Source organism: Thamnophis sirtalis, unplaced genomic scaffold (genome assembly GCF_051295495.1).
Source record: "Thamnophis sirtalis isolate CommonGarterSnake01/CBP01778 unplaced genomic scaffold, rThaSir2_p1.2 scaffold_9, whole genome shotgun sequence".
In the NCBI taxonomy this organism is placed as follows: Eukaryota; Metazoa; Chordata; class Lepidosauria; order Squamata; family Natricidae; genus Thamnophis; species Thamnophis sirtalis.
In genome coordinates, this window is record NW_028261389.1 from 42530711 (window position 1) to 42553591 (window position 22881).

Genomic DNA, 22881 nt, shown 5'->3' on the forward strand with positions numbered 1-22881 from the left:
AGCATTACCCATTAATGGATGACAGTTTCCCCCTGGGGAGGTACCTACACCGTAACCATAACGCTACTGTACCAATTGGCAGGAAAAACCTTTTTGGGGATGACTTTTGAATCCTAGTGGTAGAGGGAAAAGGAGGGGAAATAATGTTTTTTAAAAAAATATAATGGTTTCTAAAGTGGACCAGTCAAGTAGAAACAAAAGCAGCTACTTCTAGTTCAAAAGCCAAAATATAGGAAACTTCAGTGTTCAGGAATATTGTTCTTCTCTGCTTTGTTCTAATCCTTTTGCCTAAGAATGTCTACATGATTTTAAAGTGAAAGTGAAACTCAAGGAAGCATGAAAGAAAAATTGATTTTCCATATGACAGCAGTACATGTTTTACCATGGCTATTATAAGGGAAAGATGATATCAATGCTCCATCTACTGAAGCACAAGCTTGTCTGCTGTACCTAATTCTGAGCAAATGAGAAGCATTTCGAAACCTTGTTCTGCCACCATAGAAGCTATCTTGTTATCTGCCTAAGAACACCTTCTGATTGACCACGTTGAATTGAGTGGTTAACAATGGCTTTTTATTTAGGGAAATAATCAATGCACACGAAAGAGCATAGCATGGATAAATGTGATAATTAATACAATATATTGAAAACTAGTTAGAATATATAACAGGAAATCCCATGGGAGCCATTTCATTTCTTTCTTGTTGATAATGATCTGTTTTGCCAGCTTGCTGAAACAGAGCCTTGTAATCTGTATTGCTTTGAGGTATCAAGAGTATGAAAAAAAGGAAAGGAAAAGCATAAGGTACAAAAAACATTTTATATTACCCCACAATATTAGTTTGATTTGATGCAGAGCTTTGAAGGCTGCCTGCCTAATCATGACATTTAGCTGTTACTTTGTATTTTCTTCCTTTATTACATTTTGAGATTTTTTTTAAAGAAACAAGAGCTAATACAAGCAACGGCTATCAATATCAAGGAAGCAGACTTGAAGGATATTTGAACAAAATGAAATTTTCCATGTCAATAACAGCCTGGCTGCAGCTGGAAACTGCTAGATAATTAAATAGAGAAAGTACTGCATCTTTTAGATCTCTTATAAGGAGTATCTCTTGTACAGCTAAAAACTGGCTGTCAGATGCCACCTTATGTTTAATTGTGCTTCACTACATTATGGTGACAGACTGCCATGAACTATGGTGCAGGAAGTAGGCAAGGGGGAAAACAAAAGTAGGTGCTATATCTCTTCGAGACACTGCTTTACGGTCACCCAGCATGCCATCTGCAAACCTTATGGTGCCTAAACTGACCATTACAAAAACATTCTGCCTGAACCTGACTGGTTGCACCGGTGGGAAATGGAAGTTAGCCGAGGGAAGGAAAATTTGAATTTAGAGATTTTGTCATGCAGTGCTCAGTTCTGATTATGCATTGCTGCAATAAGTTATACCTTTCACAACAAATGGAGCCAAGGATAATTTCTATTTAAAGGTTTAAGTGATGGCAGATCTGACTGGCACTTAAATCTCTCTCTCTGTCTCTCTCTAATTTAATAACGTAGGAGGTAAATATATAAAACCTGATAGAATTATTTCTAATTGGACATTTTGTAACCAGATATGAATTACTGTGATGATCATAATTATGGGGTCTTAAGAATCCACATTATTTTCAGCTACTGCATAATATTCCTTGTTTATTAAAAGAGGTAGTTTGCTGTCTAGTGCCAACAGTGACATCAATTTTCAGTAGTCATGCACTGAACTGCAGTGCATGACCATATACGTTGGAAGCAAACTAGTGCACAAATACATCGTGATAAATTCCATTGATGTCAATAATATTGAAATCCAGAATCAAGCTCCAATCACAACTAGTATTCAGAGCCCTATGTCGTTTGGTTTAAAACACTTTTCTCATTCAAACTAAAGAAAATACATGACTTGTTAAAGAGTCATCTAAATGAGCCCCTGGGATGGATAGAAAAATGAAAAGAGAATAGCTACTGAGCTCTCAGATACACAACTATTGCCTTTTTCCAATGTAATGGTTTCCAAATGTTGGAAACATCTAATTTCTAAGGCAAAAGGAGATAACAGAACAAACCAATGCTGTGTTTTCTTCTACAGGGTCACACCCTCAAAGATCTATGATTTCTTAGAGGGGTTTGTGATGGATAATAAGCTAAATCCCAAGGGTCATTTTTTTAAAAAAAAGTTTTGATCCAATGCTAATATTTAGCTGGAACTAAAATTCCTCTGATGTAGCTTAGATCAGGAGTAAGAGCCTATTGTAGCAAAGGTTTTTTATGGAATAGCATTCACCACACTTTATTTTAATACAGTAGATTAACATCGCAGCAATTCTGAGTAACTAGAACCAAGAGAAAGAGCAAGGGAGCAGACCTAGGTGAATCTAAATGTTCCAACATATAGAGGAAGGGAGGTAAACTTTATTACAGTCTTAAACCAGCATGTATTCAAGTGTGCATGTATATATATATATATATATATATATATATATATATATATATATATATATATATATATATATATATATATATATATATATATATATATATATATATATATATATATATATATATATATATATATATATATATATATATATATATATATATATATATATATATATATATATATATATATATATATATATATATATATATATATATATCATGTTTCCCCGAAAATAAAATAGGGTCTTATTTTCTTTTGACCCCCCAAATAAGCACTTGGCCTTATTTTTACGGAGGTCTTATTATTTTTGAGGTGTGGGAGGTGGCAAGCGTAGTCACCTCATGGCTGCTGCTGCTGTGTTGCAATATTTTCAAGGAGGGCTTTATTTTGGGGGAGGGCTTATTTTAGTGCATACGCTCAAAAGCCTGATTGGGCTTATTATCTGGGGAGGTCATATTTTCAGGAAAAAGGGCAATTTTTTCCATAGATTATGATGATAACAATTCAGAGCTTAAAACATGTTTTTACTTTAAAAGGGGGAAAATAGCATCAGAGCATGTTATAACAATATAAGAAATGCTAATGATCTGATGATCATTCCCAAAAATCTTTTCCTAGAGAGCACCTAGAAGCTAAGAGGAACATACATACCAAATTTCAAGTTTGTAGGCTTTACAGTTCTGGAGATTTCATGATGTTGCATGACTGGCATTTCACTTTTATATATATAGATTAAGGATTGGCAATAATCAGCTATACTAGTGGCAAAAGACATTCTCCAAGACAGAAATAAACCCAAATAAACCTGCCAGTTGCTTATTTTTCTTTTCTTTTAAAAGATATAGTCCCTTTTTTGGACATAGATCCATTTTTTTAAAAAAAAAAGCTATACACTGAACAAGTGTAAAACACACTTGTTCATACTTAAAACACACACACAGACAGGTTTAATTGTTGTTTAATTCTTGTTTAAAACTACTCTGGAAATCATTTCCTTCTAAAGGACATTTTTCAAAAAGTTGAAGGAAAACATGACACTATGTTGGAACATAGTGTCACCTGAATCACTGCTTCAATTTGCTCTGCATTTAATTCTCTTTAAAAAATTCCTTGCAGATAAATCCAGGTGAGGTAGTTAAGATCATCTCATAAAGTATATATTGGGAAGTTAACAAGCAGCTGGGTCAGCCTACAGCAGCTGAAATTTAAAACTTCAGTTCCAAAAGCTTTGGTTCAGGATCCACGCTCCAGAATTACATGTTTATGTTATTTTCCCACATTGGATAATACATAAATACTGATAGTTCCCTTGCCTCTTTGACTTCTATCATACTTCCTTTGATGCAAAACATTAATGAGGTAAATCAAACAAAACTTTTAAAACTAATCCAAACATACTGACAATTGTACCATTAAAATAAGTTGAAAGATTTGGTTTTCTTTAGCAGAGATGGGCTCTTTTTGGCTGGAGAAGAAACCAGAGTGAACTATATTCCAAATCTTCTCTTTGAATAACTTGTATATTTCTTGAATGGGCATTAGTCTCCTAATTTCTCTCAGTATTATGAGTTATGGAACAATTTTATTTAGGGATTCATGGGGAATTTACATTTGAAAGCTAATATGAACTGATCTAATCCACAATTTTATGGAACAGAATGGAACATAGAGATAGCATTTTTTTCAGATAAAAATATTGTTTATAAAGTAAAATCAAAAGCACTTAGAAGTACAAACTGTAAGCAAATGCTTTAAAATACTAATAAACACATATTAAAATAATCTTTAAAAACCACTTTGAATAAACAGAGTAATATATAAATTAACTTAAAGAACATTTTTTTAAAATTATAATCATATTACTCAAAAATTCTTCCCAGTGTTCAGTGGGCTATACCTGTGCTTGCCTTGGTAATTTTAATCCTAGTTTATTTTCTTTCTTCTAAAAGGAGGCAACACTCTACCAAATCAATCTGTCAATCAAACAATCAGTGTATTTGTCAATCAAAGTTCAAATGTTGCATTTTATAAATTGAGCAATCACATTTCGAATTTATCAGGAACATTTCATAAGCCTCTGAATCAGGTTTTCCCAACTTGGTGCTTTCCGGATAGGTTGGACTAAAACTCTTGCAATTCTCAGCCAACTGTCAGTTTAGCACTTCGGGACTTGCAATGCAAGAGATGTGGGTAAGACTGCCCTGGGTCTTCTTGCTGAAGTACTTCTATGTCTTGTTTTTGACTCTGCTTTTGCTTTTTTGCTCCATCCCCTTGTAGCTTAAGGATATGTGTGAATAATATGCTCCGTAGCTCTTTGCCAGAGGATTTAAAATACAATTAGCTCTGGGTGCTGTGCTGCATGTTATATTTTATAAGGGAATTTCACATTCATATCTCCAAGCGTTTCTCAGTGTGTATATAAATGAGAAAAGAGTTATCTCTAAGACCAGATTGAAATACTAGTGTCTTATTTAACTTCCTGTCACGTTCTTAAAATACGTCCCAGAAGAAGCTAAAAGGAACACAGATTACTGCAAAATAGGAATGTAAATTAATGCTCATTATCTCCATGATCATACAGCTTCTGCAATCAACATTTGTTTTCAGTAGGAGAGGATGCTGAGCAAGTGATAAGAAAGTATCAACCTTGTTTCCAACACTTGAAAAAGGATGGAATTAATTCTTTCCCTGAGAACTTAAAAAAAAAACAGAGTAAGTATATACCAGTGGCTTTTTGCAGATTTTCCACCAAGCAAAATATGTTCTTGCATAAATATTGTCTTTGACAAGAGAAAGTGAGACCCTTCACTTCAATCCATTTTGTATGCCACTCTTGCCATCTTTTTTTTATTTTCTTCTAATTTCTTTGATAGTTGTGAGCCCCATAGAGTCATTGGATGTCAGGCAGTATACACGTTTATTGAATTATTATTATTGCTATTATTGTTATTGTTGTGGTTGTTGTTGGCAAGATTAAATTGAGGATTAAAGCCAGTGGTCCAACAGAAAAATCTTAGACCCTAGTACTATGGATAACTATTTAAACCAGAGTTTTACAACTGATGGTATAGGTACCTCTGGTGGTATAAAGACATAGTGAAGATGAATTCCCACAAGAAATGTCAGACCGAAGATGGCACCTCAAGAAGTTGAGCAAGGAGAGGATTTGAGATTACCCACAAGGGTTCAGATTGCTGCTTTTCATGGAGAGACCTCAAGACAGCAGTGTCTGGCAGTTTATAGCTTTGGGAGACAAGGGAATAACCATCTTATTCAAATCACAGTTGGTGCCTTTGAAAGGACATTTAGGTTAACAAGAAGTGTAGGTGATTCCTTTACCCAAGTTGGTGAAAGCCATGAAGGAAAAACAAATACGAGAAGGAGACTCACAGCAGGAGAAATGAGCACTATGACAATGAAATTCAGAAAAAGGAATCAAAGGCCAGTTTCTGAAAAGTTCAGGCTTAGCAATAAAATTTGAAGTTAGTGCCACCGACAACAAGCCATGATGATGTCAAAATTACACAATCAAGCCAAGAGAATAACTATGTGATGATAGAATAATGACATCTGACACAAAATATATAAATTAGATCATTTGTGCAAAGCATTATTGTCATTTGCTCCCTCTTTTCAATTCCCTTGGACTTCCATATTCCCTGTGGCAAAAACTGCTTCACCCTCAATTAATAATCACTCATTATTTTATAGCAGTAAAAATATTCTCTGTCACTGAAATATATTATGTCTGTGCAACTTACAACATGTAAAGGTAAAGATATAATTTCTTTTTTTTAAAAGAAACTTTTCGCTTCTATCAGACTCTACCTGAAACTTATGGAATTTAGACATGTAAGTCTATTTCAGTCAACTACTTGTCCATTTGGGAATAAGCACAATTTTGTTTCAAAAGATGAAAGGAAAAATGCTACAGATAAAAGTGCATTCCTACATTCTTATTTCACACCTATTTTCTGCAGGGCTTCAAATCCTGCTTGCAAGATACATATTTTTATGTACACATAGATTATACATGCATTTACATGTATCATGTAAATGAAATAACGTACCTCATAGGTATGATCACATGAGCCTTGAATCTACAATTAATATTAAACTGCTATGCCTTATTGTTATATTAAATCAATAAATATATTAGCATAATGGTTGGAAGTTTGAGTACTAAATACACAAAGCTTCCATTGCTGGATATGAAACATCAATCACTGTATCTGTCTAGATCCGTGATAGCGAACCTATGGCACGTATACCAGCGGTGGCACGCTGAGATTTCTCTGCTGGCACACCCGCCATCACCCCAGGTTGAACCTCTGTGGCGTTTCTTTTGTGACCTTCTGTTTCCCTGTGTTCGGATGCCCCAACTCCTGCCACCCAGCTGGCCCTGGGGTCTCTGCTGCACATGCGCACATGTCTGTTCATGTGTGTCTGCATGCCCGCGCATGCGCACCTTTCAGTTTGGGCATGTGCACACACAAACAGTTTGGGCACTCGGTCTAGATTCTTTCCTTACTCCACTTAATTTTGTTCTTTTAAAAAAAAATCACAAGCAGAAATTGGAAGGTACTAATCAATACTAAAAATGAAACAGAAAGTGAAGTGGATATCATCTGCAAAAGGAGCCGTGGGAAAAGTATTTAAATGAAATAAAGCATTTGGATAATAACTATAACTCTAATTTATTTACTAAAAATGTATATTTCCATAGCAAAGGGTGAATCTATTAGGGGTGGGTTGCTGCTGGCGCTACTGCTGGTTCTCTGCATGCCCCGTTTTTACAGAGTAAAAACCATGCCAGCAAACAGTTCAGGGGTGTGGCCAGCCTGCCATCCCTACCGGTTCGGCGACCCAGTCGCAATTTTCACTACCGGTTCACCCGAACCAGTGCAAACCAGTAGCAACCCACCACTGGAATCTATGATTATCAGATTTTATTCAACAGTGTAGATATGTAATGATATGCTACCACCTAATGCAAATATACAAATTGTATCATTTGTGCAATTATATTTATTGCCATTTGCTCCTTCCTTTCAATACGAAATATAAATACAAAATATAAAATGGCAATCAGCAAAGAACAAGCCAATCAAAAAGAAACTGTCTCTTAAATAGTCCCTGATGTCTGATGGTAGAGCCAGATCTTGATGGTTTTCCTAAATTTATTTATTCAGAATGTTGGAAGTCTCAGCAAAGACTTGCCTAATTCTCTGAACAAAGGAGGAAAAGATACAGTGCAATCAGACTTGCAAGTTTATGTTACTGTAACCAAGTTGGTTGCCTTTCTGTGGAGTTGACTTCAAGGCTCGTCTTCTTGGTGAACCTGACATCCTTATAATAAAGGCTCAAATTCCTCAGGCCTCTGTTTCTCTTACAACACTCAAATTGGGTGATTATGAGTTAGAATTAGATAAATGTTCCAAAAAGAGTTTCACTTTATACTTTATTTATGAACTATAGCAAATATTAGTCAATTAAAATCATCTTAATTCAATAATGACTTCTCTGTTTGTTTGTTTATAGGCCTGATTTTCATTTTCTTTTATCTCACTGCAACAAGCACCTATTACATTTCATGAAAATGAATTGCTTAAGAGTGCAATACATATAAAGTTTACAAGTAATTGTCTTTCACTTCCTGAAACTTTTCAATATAATTTTCTGACTTGGGGATTGAATGGATCAGTAAAAGCAACATTCATTTAGGCTGAATGGTCCCCTCCATAAAACCAAATACACTACAACATCTAATACTTTATAACATCTAATCATGAATTGTCTGTAATCATTTTATTCACTCTAGGGAAAATATGATTCAATTAGTTAAACATGATTTTCAATGTCTGGACATAATTAACTTTCATTAATATAATCATTATTAATAATGTCAGTATTGTAGAATTCATTTACTGTCTCTGAATATTTAAAGATGTGAGAACCTAAATTAAAACTCTATCATCTGCATTTCAATTATACCAAACCTGAGTGCAGAGTAGCCCTGCTTCTCAAGTCTGAAATATTCTCTATGACATCAATTAAACTATTGGGGAGAAGATAGGTTACCTATACTACATTAAGCACCAATGTAAAATTGCTTAAGGCAAATTTTATTCTTCCAGACTTCCTTCTTGTTTCCTGAAATACATTCAAGTAGCAATATCCCAGAGATGCTTACTAAAATCATAGCCTATACAATTGTCTTGGAAGCTACTGCTCAACAAGTGTACCTGTAGATGTCCTAGTTCAGATATAGACAACCTGAAACACGGGGCTCCCATGTGATCCCACATCCGCCCCTTGTGGTAGGGGATATTGTATTGAAGCATCTCAGACAACAGTTGTTGAACATTGATAGCATAGGTATTTGAAAGATAAGCAACACTCAAAAATTGTAATAAAGTTCTTTAAAAGGGCCATTTTTCCCCCAAAAATAACCCACCCACCCCATAGCCTTCCACAAAACAAGAGAGAAAGTCCTGCCACAATTTGCATCCTCACTCTGAAAACAGTAGTCCAATACTACCCAGGCATAAAAAGGACACTGTATACCTGTTCTGGATCATCAACAATATTGTCTGTACTAATTTATTTTTTGAAGGACAGATGGGGTGCATTTAGAATATCTGAACTAGATCATCAATTTAACTTGAGATCTGTAAAATTTTAAAAACCTGTAAAAATATGAATTTAAAAACCACAGTGACACAATAGAAACGTAATAATACTTTCAGAGACAACAAATATTAAAAACTATTTATAAAAACAGTGAATGAAAAACAATTTAATTAGCCAACACAAATTCTGAAATAATATGGAAAAACCTAATATTGGTAACATAATAGAACTGAGAATTGCTGAATTGCTATTTTTGGTTCCAGGAATAATTCTGCATAGAAACACAATTTCTTCCATTGTAACTGAAGTAATATTTTATGACATGCCACTAGTTGTCTTTTATCATATGCTGTTAAAGTACTGGAAGGAAATCTAATAATTCAACAAACACAAAAAGATCTATATTTAAGTCATTATAGAAACTGTAGTTGTTACGATCTGTATGTCTGTATGTATGCAGCATGATCTCCGTCTTTGCATACTGTATTTCAATAAGTAAGATTGATAGTAATGTTGTGTTTGCTTGTTTTTTTCCTTATTCTTCTTCTGTAATATCTGAGCTGCAGTGTTCAACTGACATCAAAAATCAGAACACATTTCATATTGTAAAGCCTAGATACGGTAATGAACATAACTATGAAATAAAACATTGTGCTTGACTAAACACAAACATTAGTTAAAATTGGATTATGAATTGTGGTAGAGACATGCAACTTTGGAGGGGCAGTGAGGCTGAAGAATACACTTGATCTTTGAGTAGCCTTCTAGAAGGCTCCTTCCAAAATATAAGCTGAGCCAGGAAAATACAGTAAGAGGGAAATACAAAACAAATAGTATACTAGTACAATACTAAACAAATAGTACAATATCTTTTAAATAATCTTTGTCACCTTAAAAATTACACTTAGGAGGAACATTAAGAACAGCTACCTTGGCCATTCTCAAGGCCTTGAAGCAGAGTTATTTATATTAAGAATTAAAATGCAAAAGCATTGACTAATCAGTCATCATTCCCTCCTAAATACCCAAAAGATAGCAAGTTTAGCAAATATATATGCAATCAGTTGTTTTAAAATTTGGTATTTTTATAAATAGGGATGGGGAATATTTCATAAGCAAAACTAAGTAAATAATCATTTCAAATACCTTGTATAAGTGGCATCAACAGTATTTTCTAATCACAAGGAAAAATCAAGCAATGGGTAGATCAAGATTCTTCAGTGCTAATTCTTTACCTGGTTTAAAAAAAAGAAATAAACTCTCTTACATGTTCATGTAAATGTTCATATCAACATTTTTCAGTTAGTTTTAAAGAAATGAAAATCAATAGCAATGTTTCATTTTCAAGATCCTTAAGACAGCAATCTTCATAAAGGAAAACAGAATTTCCAAAAATAAGTATGTCAAAGGGATATTCTATAGATATAACATTCTACCTTACTTTCATTTTTTCCAAGTAGACTTTTTGCAAACTTTTTTTTTTTTGCTGGAGAAGTTTTAATAAAATAGTTATAATTTCTGTTGTGATATATTGCTTGTTGAGGTTCATTTGGTATTGGAAGATTTGTGAGTTAAATTTTAAATGGATGATACTTGCATTAATCATATCAAGTACTGGGTATTGCAGTATTAATAGGAGAAGGATGAATGATGATTTTCTTCTTTCACTCATTCTTTTGAACATTTCCTTATCACCGAGAGTTTCTGACTGCCCTATCAGCTCTCCCAAAATCCACAATCTATTATTGTGTAATATGAAGCTAGAATTAAAACATTCTCTTAGCTTTTAACTCCTTTGTTAACTTTTAACTCTCTTTTGCCTTCCCAGCTTTTAACTGCAAGGCCAAGATTTGTAAGATGCCTGGAGGAATTTACCTTCCATTTAAGGCTCTTTGTCTGTTTGAGTGAACACCATATATTTTATTATCATTTTAATGCTTTATGTCTTTCCCTTGTTCTATACTGTGCTATGATGATATATTTATCCTGTGCCTTTCTGGCTTTATTGCTTTGTTTTTTTTAAATTTGTATCCTAGGTTTTTATTCAATTTGTATATAGTTTTGAGAATTATGCTAATGAGCAGTGTAGTAGTGCTTCACTGATCAATGTGCTGGCAAACATAACAGCTTAATAATGCCTCAGTATAAGTGTTCCATACTTATAAAATTTTTATTTCTTAGTTAACAACGGGTTATGCTAAGTGGCAAAACATATTACTGATCTTAAAGTCTATTAGTATAATTTAAAATGCAAAGCTAATCAGATCTATGACTCTGGATCAGTGGTGAAATTCAATTTTTTTTACTACCGGTTCTGTGGCTCTGGCTTGGTAGGCATGGCAGGGAATGATACTGCAAAATCTCCATTACCACCACACTCTGGGGTGGCATTTGCCAGTTCTTCGAACTATTCAAAATTTCCACTACCGGTTCTCCAGAACCTGTCAGAACCTGCTGGATTTCACCTCTGCTCTGGATTCTTTCAGAGCAATTTTTTACATTCACTTTTTATCTAATGAGACAGGACAAAACTTGTCCCATATCCATTGGATGAGGGGTTTTTTTAAGTGTGAAAGGCGATATATCATTTTACATATCCTAATCCTTAAATATTCTGGTCTATCTAAGGTGACCAGTTTTTCAGATTGGTAAAGAGGGACACCATTGACCCGGGGGGGGGGGGGGTTCTTGATTAAAATTTTTAAAAAATCGGGACTTTTCAGTTAATGCTACCTTCAATCCTCATGAAGGAATAATCCAATTGAATTGATTAGGAATAAGATGTTCTGATAGAATAAATGGTCTATGGTTCATTTATTTTTATTTTTATTATTTATTAGATTTTTATCCCACCTGTCTTATTTTTACAAATAACTGAAAGGCGGAAAACATACCTAATCTTCCTTTTAATATTTTCCACATAACAACAACCCTGTGGGGTGGGTTGGGCTGAGAGAGAATGACTGGCCCAAAAGCAGGACTTGAACTCATCTTCCCTTGGTGTGTAGGCCAGCCCTTTCACCACTACACCAAAAGGCTCTCATTTAGTAGGAAGACACGGAAGAGGTTTTTTTTAGTGTAATGAGGGAAATGGGGGGAAATTCGGCTTGAAGCAAGATTTCTGGGATAGGGTCTTTCTTTTTTGGGTTGGCTTTAATGCCCATCTCTTGGCATTCTGGGAGTTCTCCCCTGGGAAGGAAGCTTTGACAGAAATATTATTTTTGCTCCACTAGAAAAGGCCAAAGTGAAAGGGAAAGGCACTGATGGTGGAGGAAGATGAAAAGTGAACTTTAATCACATTTACTTTTCATCTTTCTCGCCTGCTTAATTATTTTTATTAGTTTATCAGAATATAAAAGACAAAAAAATGAAAATAAGGGGAAATTAAGAGTGGAAAAAGGGAAAAAGGAGAAAGTGTGTGGTAGAAGGGGAAAAGGGGGGGAGGCATTGACTTCTGACTCTTTTTTAGCACAATAGAAGATAATAACATTACAACCTAACTTTTTACTTTTACACATAATATATACTACCCAATTCTATAACAACAAACTATCTAATCAGGAAAACCAAAATCAAAGTTTTACTCCCCCTCCCCCGAAGCACAAAGGGGGTTTCCAAGTAGAAACAAAATTAATTGTGTTCTTTAATCAAAGCAGTCAATTTTGCCATCTCTCCTAATTCCATCAACTTTTGCAGCCAACATTTCTATATTACTTTGCTAGCATTATTTCAAGAAGCCTTGTTTGCCATCATTCCCTTAAATCAGAATATATTATTATCTTCATTCAGCAGATGGGGGTAGGTACCTTAACTGACAGCTGTACTTTCCCTAAGGTCACCTAGCTAAGATGACATTTAAACTGGAGACTTTGACATATCAGTTCCAGCTTCATAGCCTTACAGTGGAAAGGGCGTTTGCACTCATCCCCCTTCTTACGGAATTTAGCTGTTGGACTACAGTCCTTATTTGAATCCCAATTGAAAGCAAGGGCAAAAACAAAAAGAGAATATACTCTGAGAATGAATTAAGCAGCCTGCAACTTTTTACTATCAGAGAGCTAACTCACTATCTGGTTGCCTAAAATTTACTCTTAGCTTCACATTCAAGGGTTCCTTTCTTTCAATAGCATCCCAGTTTAGAAGCTGGCAAGGAAGACGTTTGCTGCCGTTGCTGCTACTGGGAGCCACAATCCTTTTGTGCTCTGCTAAATCTCTAGAGGGTTAGCCGTGCATCACAGCCCACATTCACCCTCCTTCTGCTCCATAATCTTTCAGATGACACACATTTCCTCATCTAAGGAAATCTCTCTGCCTACAAGCACACACATAGACAAAGTCATGAATTATCTGAAAGCACGTCTTCGGACAAATCCCTAATACAGCAGCCTCCGTTCCCCATGGGAGGAAAAAAAAACCATCAAAAGACGGTTGTCTGAGATGACCAACCAATGTGCTCATGGCACTTACTGTCTGCAAACAAAAGAGGCTTTCCCAACCACCATCCATCCTCTGGACGGGTCAGGCTTGCATGGTCCCTAACAGGATACTAAAAATCTCCAACCCTTTTTGAAGGGAGCCCAATTATTGGGAGGGACATGTAGGAGTCCTAAAACTTGCAGGGAACACTCTGAGTGCACAATATCCTCAGGTTCCCATCCTGTGGAGAGCCTACCCTCATCCCAAACCGTTCATTAACATCTCTTTATCAACCGTGTTGTCTTAATCTCTCCCCACCCACCACCCATCCCCATACCTCCAAAGAAAATAGCCACTTATCTTTCCTTTTCCATCAATCGTGCCTCGTGACCATATTGATAACTGCCGAAAGCTGAGCACCCTTGTGTCTTAGCAGTAAGGATCGGGGTGGGGGAGGTGCGGATCACAGCCTTTACAAGATGGGGGGGGAGAGTTGGGAGAGGGGACACTCTGCTGACGTAGGGAGTGGGGGGTGGAGGAAGAAAACCAACCCCAATCATCCTTTCTATCTCACTGCAACAGCCTCGGAGAATTCCAGTCCCTCGGCAGGACAGCCTCGGAGAGTTCCAGTCCCTCGGCAGGACAGCCTCGGAGAGTCCCAGTTCCTTGGCAGGACAAAGAGCAGCCCCCACTGGCACCTTGCCCCAGTTGTGGCGCCTCTTCCGGAGGTTTATATCTGCTTCCGATGGATGGCAGAGCCGGTAGGAGAGTCGCATGTGATGGGAAGGAGAGGGATATGCGCAGCGCGGGGTGCGCCCACCCAACGGCGTCCGCAGCTCTCACCAAGCATAAGGTGGCCAGATTTTAACATGGGGCGACTGACGATAGTTTGAGCAAGTGCGGCTGGCACAAACTACCGTCAGTCGCCCGCGCTCATCAAAACAAGTCCGGGGAGAGTAGGTGTTGGGCAGGAAGGCTTCAGGCGGCTCTCGGGCGGCGATGCCACCGCCATCCGCTCACCAGCTCTTCCTGCCCGGATGCCCGAAGCCTTCCAGCCTGTCCAGGGCGAGTCAGCTGCGGTGCACCCGGTGGTGGGTGGGCAGGAAGGCTTCAGGCGGCTCCCGGAGGTGATGCCACTGCCATCCGCTCGCCAGCTTTTCCTGCCCGGACGCCCGAAGCCTTCCAGCCCGCCCGGGGCGAGTCGGCCGCGGTGCAGCCGGTGGTGGGCAGGAAGGCTTCGGCCGTCTGGCGTCTGGGCAGGAAGAGCTGGCGGGGGGTGGCATCTTCACTGGCTCTTCCTGCCCGGACACCCGCTGCCCAAAGCCTTCCAGTCCGCCCGGGGCAAGTCGGCTGCGGTGCAGCCAGTGGTGGGCAGGAAGGCTTTGGGCGGCTCCTGGGCGGCGATGCCACCGCCATCTGCTTGCCGGCTCTTCCTGCCCGGATACCCAAAGCCTTCCAGCCCGCCCAGGGCAAATCGGCTGTGGTGCAGCCGGTGGTGGGCAGGAAGGCTTCGGGCGCCTGGTGTCTGGGCGGGAAGAGCCAGCAGGGTGGTGGTGGTGGCATCTTCACTGGCTCTTCCCGCCCAGATGACTGCCACCCAAAGCCTTCCAGCCCACCCAGGGCGAGTTGGCTGCAGTGCAGCCGGTGGTGGGCAGGAGGGCTTCTGGCTGCTCCTGGGCGGCGGGTGCCTGAGCGGGAAGAACCGGCGGGTGTAGAGGTGGCATCTTCACGGCGGAGCAGAGGCGCAGCAGCGCCAGCAGCAGGGCAGCCTCCATCGGGCGGCGAGGCGAGCTGCATACGCGAGGCTGCTCAGCCAGCCCGTCCCGCGACTCCTGTTAGTGCTCGGCAGCGCGCAGCCACTACGCAGCCTCCAGCCCCGCAGGCTGCCTTCCCGGCGCACAGGCACTATCATCCTTCAATTCCTTGGCGTCATCGGTGGCAGCGGAGACCGTGAGACCTCCTCCTCCTCAGCCACCGCCATCTTGGCTCCCCCTCCCTCCGAGCCCCCTCCCACCAGCTTCCCTCAGGCCACGCCCTGCTCTTCCCTCGCCCTCGCACAGCGGGTCCTGGCTTCACTGCCGATGCCCTTTCGTCCACTCACCCATGAAAATCGGGACCTTTTTAAAACGTTGCGGGACACATTGTGAAAAATTGTGACTGTCCCACCACAAGCAGGACGTCTGGTCACCTTAGGTCTACCTGAATTGTAATTTATTGAACAAAGAATATCTAATTTAGACAAATGCAATAAAGAAGGCTAAATTAGTAATCTATGGATGCAAAATGATACACAAGACAACATTTTTCTAATAAAAATCAATACCTTGGAAAGTTACTTTCTTTTCTTTTTAGGTATTTTTTTTTCATTTTTAAAATGCATGGTTACATTATTGTTTTACAATCAAACTATGTATTACTAAGCATTGAAACTTTGTTCTATATTATTTTTAAATAAAGTTAAAAATATAAAAAGAGAATAATTGTGTATTTGAAACAACCGGGAGTAAAAGCCTAGTAAGATTCAAAACAAGGATTTAACTAGAAAAGATTCAGTGAAATCACTTTTCAAATGGAATCTTGGAACTGAATCTTCAGATTATTACAAGTTATAAAAATCTAATTAAATCACTGCAGAGATATTCAAAGATGATTCTGTGATTTGATTTTCTGACTTGGAAGCCCCAACAGTTTTGCAGCTAATTTTCATAAAGAGATAAAATTTTGGTGGCTGGAATATGATCCTTGACTTCAATAATTGACCAAGGAGTTTTATCGTCTCTAGAAATATTCTTACCAAAGTGTTTTGGAAATTGTCTACTATACGTATGTACCAATACTTAACTACAGAGTGAAACAAAAACAGCAAGGAAACAAAGAAAAGGCAAGAATCAAATTTCTATTGCTGTTCTAATTTTCTGTTGCTAACTTTTTAGCTTTTATCCTTCCTTAACTCCCACATTTAGCCAGAGGATGTCTTCACCAAACACACTTGGTTTGTCTGCCATAATTTATAAATCATAAAGTACCATATGGTTTGGAATGTTATACAAACATAGCCAACTATGTTAATGAAATAATAATTCAATTTTACACATCCTGTTTGTAACTTCTATTTTAATATGTGCAGACAGAAGTAGAATGAATAGAGTACCCATCTTCCTTTAGTTTGTCTTTTCACACAAAAAGAAAATGATAAAAAGGAAAATAAATGAGAACAATATATATTTTAAGAATAACTGGCAAAAGAATAACGGGCAAAGGGCAAAACATATTCTTTCTCTCTAGGATTTCTTCACAGAAATACATAATATATACTCACTGGAATTGATATGTATGTATGTATGTATGTATGTATGTATGAATGCATGTATGCATGCATGCATGTATGTATGTATGATTTTATTTTATTTTATTTATACAGCTGCACAATATACAATAGCCATTTTGGAAAATCTACATTTCATAGGCATGCTCCCTGACATCAGAATGTTCAACCAGTTGTATGATAGGTAAAACTAAATTACTTATATATTTAGTTAATTGCCATTACTGATGTTTTGATTGCCATCTAGTGATTCTAAAGATGCCATAGTGCAATATTAATTTTTGTATATAAATTATTGTCATAAATTCCATAAACAAGCATACATACACATATGTATATGAATATAGATGTTATTGTTTGTATGTATGTATATACAAACATGTTCTGACCCCCCCTCCGTCCGATGATTAACGCCGACCCAGGCTTACTGTTAGCCACGCTTTATTCACAGCAATTACTCACAGACAAAACTTTGGCAGCAACCCAGACTTCCACAGACAAAAGATACAATACACACAATACACTCTCCAGCTTGGTATGAATGGTTGTGTCCTGCAAAAGGTCTCCTCCCAAAGTCTCTTCTTATATACTTTCTTGGGAGGAGCCAAGCCACAACCACCTGGGCTTAATTATCTCTTATGAGTCTGTCTCTGTAACTGCTGCCTCCGTTTCTCCGCCCTTTTTTGCCTGACGTCAGGGACAAACTCCCTTTGATGTTCCCCACTGCTCCATGCTTCAAACGCCTCCTGGTGATCAACCAGCCTCTCTGGTCCCTGCTCGGAGTCTGAACCCTGCCCAGGGTCCTCCACATCTTCCCTAGCCGATTCATAGGTCCCTCGCTATCGGAGTCCATTGACAGCTCCAACGGCTCCTGCTGGGCCACAACACAAACATATATGTATACATGCATGTGTGTGTGATTATATGCATGTAAATACACACAAACATAATCCCTGTGAATAGTCCAGACAAGACACAACTTGGAATAGTAGGTCTATCTTTATTGCAAGATTACATTAACTATCTGAATTTCTATGAAACATTAACCAGATATTGTTCATGCATGATCATAACTAGTTAACAAACACAAGAAAATTTGGTATGTGCTCTTAGTTGTCCAATTTTACCTTTGTTTCCTCAAAAGTAAGTTATGTTCCAAAACAATTATCTATATATTTATCATGTATCCCAAAATAGTTACCTAGAAAAGTTCCACTTAACTCAATTGCAAGAAGTGAATCAATATTCAAATTATCACATTAAGAGTGACATTGTCATAAAGGTCATTGCACATTATCCTATATTTTGATGATGACATCCACTCAAAATCACCTTAATTATCTCCTGCTTTTTCCCCCCAAACCCATTTGTTGCACAGAATTTAGATTAGATTGCAGTTCAAAAACAAAGTGTTCCTATTACACTTATTGTGTTTTGTTCCACACAAAGTTGCTGCTGGAAATATTTTTGTACTGTACTTTTATAATGTGAAAAGGTATTGGAGAAAACATCTTAAATAAACAAGATTATGACAAACATGTTTTCTGCACTAGTAATGATAATATTAAATCAGATATCAATATTAAGTATCAGCATAAAGTATCTTAATTCTAAGCATTACTGGTAATTTCATGGCAGTGTATATTTTGACTAAAACAGATTCTTATAGCAATGCAATTTTTTTTCTATGGACATGTTTATCTTTACTAAATCAGTAAATCTTTAGTGAAGATTTATAAATATTATATTTAGCTTTTAAATATCATTTCTGTGGGCTCATTCTGTCCATGTTTTGTACCATTTAAAATTATTACATACCCTATGTTCACTACTTCACTGGGTTTTGAAAAATTATCTTTTGTATTCCCAAAATGTTCCAATTCAAATTTTGTTCAAAATATACTAACACATATCTATAAACTCTTGCTATAAATTTATTTTGCCAGACTGGAACACAAAAGGCATTTTCATTAGATATTCTAAGGAATTTATTCCAATCTGCAAATGCTGAAGTACATAAAATAATGAAATTAAATTCATTCACAGATCAATGTTGCTGCTTTGCAAAAATCTAGATGACTTAGATGGCAGCAAAGAATGCTAAACCTGTTGTTACGTAGCATACTTGGCTAGTGATTGTCTGAAATTTTGAGCACAGGCAGGTTAATCAATATATGATAAACATAAACAATTTCAGATTACTTCTGATATCCCAGCATAATCAATCATTGCAAAGCATGCACCCTGCTTTTTTCTAGAAAAAATTTCAGTCAAATCATCTCTCATTTATAGTTCCTAAAACAGCCCCAATCTTTTTTGGCACCAGGGACCGACTCAGAGGTGGTATTCAGCCAGTTCTGACAGGTTCTGGACAACCGTAACAGAAATTTTGAGTAGTTTGGAGAACTGCCAAATATGCTGGACTTGTCCCCGCTGCCTCCCAGTTGCTCTCAATAGGAGAACAGAGCTGGAAAGCAGGTTAGTGGGGTGGGGAGGGAATGGGGATTTTGCAGTATCCTTCCCCTGCCAGTCCCACAAAGCCACGCCCACAAAGCCACATGATACCCACAAAGCCACTCCCACAGAACTGGTAGTAAAAAAAAATTGAATCCCACCACTGGACCGGCTATGTGCAAGACAATTTTTCGACGGACTCAGGGGAGGATGGTTTCGCTTTCACTTGTTTGCCTGCTGTTCACCTCCGCTGTGCGGCCGGGTTTCTAAAATAAATGCTTAAACTGCATCTGCAATCTTCATTTTTCTGAGAAATATCTAAAAAGGAAGGAAAACCAGAAAAATCTGCTTGCGTAAGCTCCAGACATTGTTAAAAGCAAAACCTTGCACTCTTGTGACACTGCAATAAAATAAAGACAAACAAGCTACTGCAATTTTAAGTGGCACATTTTGATACTTCTTGCTTCTCACAGGTAATGAACCTCAATTAAAATGTGAAAATCCACATATGTGACCAACCAACAAACTAGAATACCAGGATAATGTATTTTAGCAGATAAAAAAAGGGTTTTTCTGCTGGATTGATTCCGCCTGAAATTCTACATTGAACAAAACACAGTGTTTGATGCCAGAAAATGTTTTAAATCAACAGCTAATTAGTTTTAAGATACAGGAAATATTTTTATCAACCATCAACTAGACCTGTATTGAAATAAATATTTTCTCTTATATATATATATATATATATATATATATATATATATATATATATATATATATATATATATATATATATATATATATATATATATATATATATATATATATATATATATATATATATATATATATATATATATATATATATATATATATATATATATATATATATACACAAATCCTTAAAAGCATAATTTGCCAGTATTCAAGAGGCTGATATTTCTGACAAACATTTAAGCAAGTTTTAAACTTGAAATCATACTATCAAATAAATCATGCAGTCAATAAACTTGGAAGGCAAATCTTACTGCTCAAGATCAAACAAGGAAATATAATTAATTTCTCTGGAAATGATTCACACTAACAAAAAAGACTGGGAAAGAAACTCATTCTACCATTTTAGTAACATTAAGAAACTAAGTGAATGTTATATCCATACAAACATGTTAATGGCCTTTTTTCTTTTATTATATTTAATTTAGTTGCACATGTTGCTTCCAATAGAGACTACCATTTTATTTAGGGGCATTGTTGTCCTAAATTAGATTGTATCAGGAGATTGACTTAAATTTAAAAGCTGCTTCTGCCGATGAGATGATGGCATTCAACTGTTCCCTCATGCTGTGTTCTCCTACAAATTGCATCCCAGTCTCACCTAGCCTTCTGCTGCAGTTCTCAGTAGGACAGCCTTTTCTACAAACTGAAATGTACACACAGTTGTTCATACCCAATTCAACAATCTCTGCATCCTTCAATGCCTGGGTTTTTCACCTGACTTTAAAATCATTACAAGCTTAGTTCTAACATTTCAGAGAAACTACATCTGGGTTAGGGCAATCAGGAGAAAAAAATTCTTTAATGTTGGACTTTTTTTTGGTAAGCTTTACAAAATATTTCTTTCCCATTTCCATGTCATTTTGTAGGCCACCTTTTGAAACAGTTATCAGTCAAGAGGTTTGCAGAATAATTCTTGCTCTTAATACTGAGGATGTTTTTAGGTAAGTCAATAAATTTTGGAAATTAATAGATGATATAGAGCATAAACTAATGAAAAAAAATCTGTGTGGGAGAATGATATCAATTTGTGATAAACCAAAGTTCAAGTCATAAAAACTTGCACATTATTATGGCTAAATTTCAACACAAGTTTATCCATGATGGAGACAAGTAACAAAAAAATAATTTTATTGTAAACCCTGCAGTTTCCACACTTGCATGTGACATCATGACACAATTACAAAAGAACTGAACTTGCATTATGATGTCACAACACATTTAATCATTTTGGCATCAACAAGCTTAGACTATGATTGCCGATGCAATTATCTGGAAGAAGTTCCAACAAGTATAAGCGGGACTTCCTTTTAAGAAATACATATATTACAAACTTATGCTCTAAACTTCCACCACCAGGTTTTTGGTTTTTTTTTTGTTTTTTTGCTATATCTGAGTAACAGAGGGTTACCAATGTGGGTCCCATGCCCCACAAGGCGGGCAATTTGATTTTTAAATAGGGACAATTTGAATCTTGTTTAAATCCAGTTAATGGCATTTTGGGCTTCCTCCGTGTGAGTAGAGTTCACTTTTTGAGTAAAGTAAGAATTATATGTCACTGGGGGGGGGGGGGGGAGCATCAGCATTTTAGAGATGCTTAGGTGGGCATGGCCAAAAAAAAGGTTGGGAACCACTGGTCTAAAGGTTTACACTATCCTGAGTTGCCAGTTGCAATGTCCATAAACAAAAGTGTTTTAGAAAGTTAGATTCTGATCTGCCAGAAGAGAGATAATTCTGGCTAGAAGCCAGAAGACTAGTGGTGGGTAGCAGGCAGTACACCCCAGTATGGGCGTCCCGGAGCCTGTCCAGAGCACTGGGTACCATTCCGTTCCAGTGCTCTGGCAAGCCTATCTGCCCGCCCGAGCTCCTTACCTGTCCTTTAAAGGCTTCTGTGCTTCCGCATGGCATGTACAGCGCCTGCACAACGCTCCGCCAAGCAGTTTGAGCGTCATGGAGGCTTGTGAAGATATTGCTGGCAGGTATGATGCATGTGCACGCTGCCCGCATCCATATGGCCAAAGCCGGGCCCGTTCCAACGATACCAGTTGGAACGGGATCTGGAACCCACCACTGCAGAAGACCATACATTTTAGTTCTGCCTTAGGCACAAAACCAGATGAGTGACCTTGAGTTAATAACTTTGTACCAGCCCAAGGAAAGCAGCAATGGCAAATCACTTCTTTAAAAAAATATGAAAAACCTTGTCAAGAAAACTGCAGGGACTTGTCCAGGCAGTCTCTGAAAATCAGATATGACTGAACGAAAGAAAAAAGAAATCTGCCATAAACAACTGAATTGCCTTGGAGGGAGAATGAACACACCAATTTCAGATGGACCTTTGTGATATGTAATTGAAATAGGAATATTCCAAAGCACTTTGCACGTTTAAAAGGCTTACAGAAATCATATAAAACCAGCTTTATTTTTGTAGCAAAATCCCATTTGCCAAAGTTTTTCAGCAATTTCTCATTCTCTCTTCCAAATGCCATTGCTGTGTGGGTGGAGGTGAGATGCACTTGCACATTTCTAATTATACACTTCACCTTAACTAGACACTTTGAAAAATGACACAGTCTAATTGCAGATTAGTATTTTTCTACTGTCAAGGCCGCTAGATGGAAAGTTTAAGAAATAAGTAGATACAATCTTAGCAGGCTTTTGTGGGGCACCAAAGGTGAGTCCTTATGCTCAAGCAAAAAACAAATCTAGAATTTTGTATATACAATAAGAAAAGGAAGTGTGTAGATATGTATGTAGTATGTATTTCATTTTCATACATTCACAGTGAAAACTGTC

The 22881-nt window shown here is 37.4% G+C and overlaps 1 protein-coding gene across 7 annotated transcripts in view; it reads right to left on the bottom strand.

The window, feature by feature from the left end:
- SYT1 (synaptotagmin 1) overlaps positions 1 to 22881 on the bottom strand; it is a 304769-nt gene that overhangs the window by 227962 nt on the left and 53926 nt on the right. For 5 of the 7 annotated variants that reach the window (XM_087723400.1, XM_087723402.1, XM_087723407.1 and 2 more), the window contains exon 2: positions 10263 to 10351. The exons of the other annotated variants lie outside the window; for them this stretch is intronic. The gene's annotated coding sequence lies outside the window, so the exon portion shown is untranslated. The remainder of the gene's footprint in view (positions 1 to 10262; positions 10352 to 22881) is intronic. 7 annotated transcript variants of the gene reach the window in all.